This window comes from Phytophthora infestans, genomic scaffold, assembly GCF_000142945.1.
Source record: "Phytophthora infestans T30-4 supercont1.42 genomic scaffold, whole genome shotgun sequence".
NCBI lineage: Eukaryota > Oomycota > Peronosporomycetes > Peronosporales > Peronosporaceae > Phytophthora > Phytophthora infestans.
In genome coordinates this window covers 797,794-798,969 of record NW_003303717.1, presented here as the reverse complement: position 1 = coordinate 798,969, position 1,176 = coordinate 797,794, and the positions used below count along the sequence as shown (strand labels likewise).

Sequence of the window (1,176 nt, the reverse complement as noted above, 5' to 3'; positions counted from 1 at the left end):
TGGGCGGATGGAGTCTCACTCGACTCAACCGTTTTCATCAAGCACTCGACACTGCCAAGGATACGCAACTCGCCACACTAAATCATGCTCGGTGCATTGGACCCCACAAGCCATATTTTGACAACACCGAAGCATCCAGATTGGCAAAGCGGATACAAGCCTTTGCCGGTGAGTGGACACGTGTGGCCTCGCGATCGATGCTCGATTGACTGCAATGGTGTGCAGCGCTCTGAGGAACACATACACACCCGTTTCATCGCAGAGGAGGCGCGTGCGCACGCTATAGACACTGCAACGATCGTTAATGTTCGCCAGCAAAAGGATATGTCAGCTGTGAGATTAGAACTCACGCGTTCGAACACATTACGACCTGAACGTAACCCCTTAGACCACTCGGACAAACTGACGGGCTAATCCGACTCAAAACCATAAACAACAAAATGCGCTTTTTGAACGCACACAAACGATAAACACACTACACGCGCATCCCGCGCTCCAGCAATGCCAACGCCGTCAGCACACCCGCTCACCACACACATAGCCCCGCACTACTTGCCACAGGTCAGGGTATCTCCGCTACTTGCTACTGCTTCTTACCGAGCCTCCTACTTCGTATACACAGACTGCGGGCCCTCGCAGCAAGGTCGCAGCTGGAACCCGCTCGTATTGCACCCTAAACTGGTACACAACACAACACTACCCAGAGACTGCCTCCCAAGGTCGGCCGATCGAGTCTCACTCGACTCAACCGTTTTCATCAAGCACTCGACACTGCCAAGGATACGCAACTCGCCACACTAAATCATGCTCGGTGCATTGGACCCCACAAGCCATATTTTGACAACACCGAAGCATCCAGATTGGCAAAGCGGATACAAGCCTTTGCCGGTGAGTGGACACGTGTGGCCTCGCGATCGATGCTCGATTGACTGCAATGGTGTGCAGCGCTCTGAGGAACACATACACACCCGTTTCATCGCAGAGGAGGCGCGTGCGCACGCTATAGACACTGCAACGATCGTTAATGTTCGCCAGCAAAAGGATATGTCAGCTGTGGGATTTGAACCCACGCGTTCGAAAACATTACGACCTGAACGTAACCCCTTAGACCACTCGGGCAAACTGACGGGCTAATCCTGACTCAAAACCAATAACAACAAAATGCGCTTGTAAACG

The 1,176-nt window shown here is 52.6% G+C and overlaps 1 non-coding gene across 1 annotated transcript; it reads right to left on the bottom strand.

Annotated features, from left to right (window-relative positions):
* Positions 1-325: 325 nt before the first annotated feature.
* Positions 326-407, bottom strand: PITG_28697. Its single transcript has one exon. It is a non-coding gene; the product is annotated as a tRNA-Leu (tRNA).
* Positions 408-1,176: the final 769 nt, after the last annotated feature.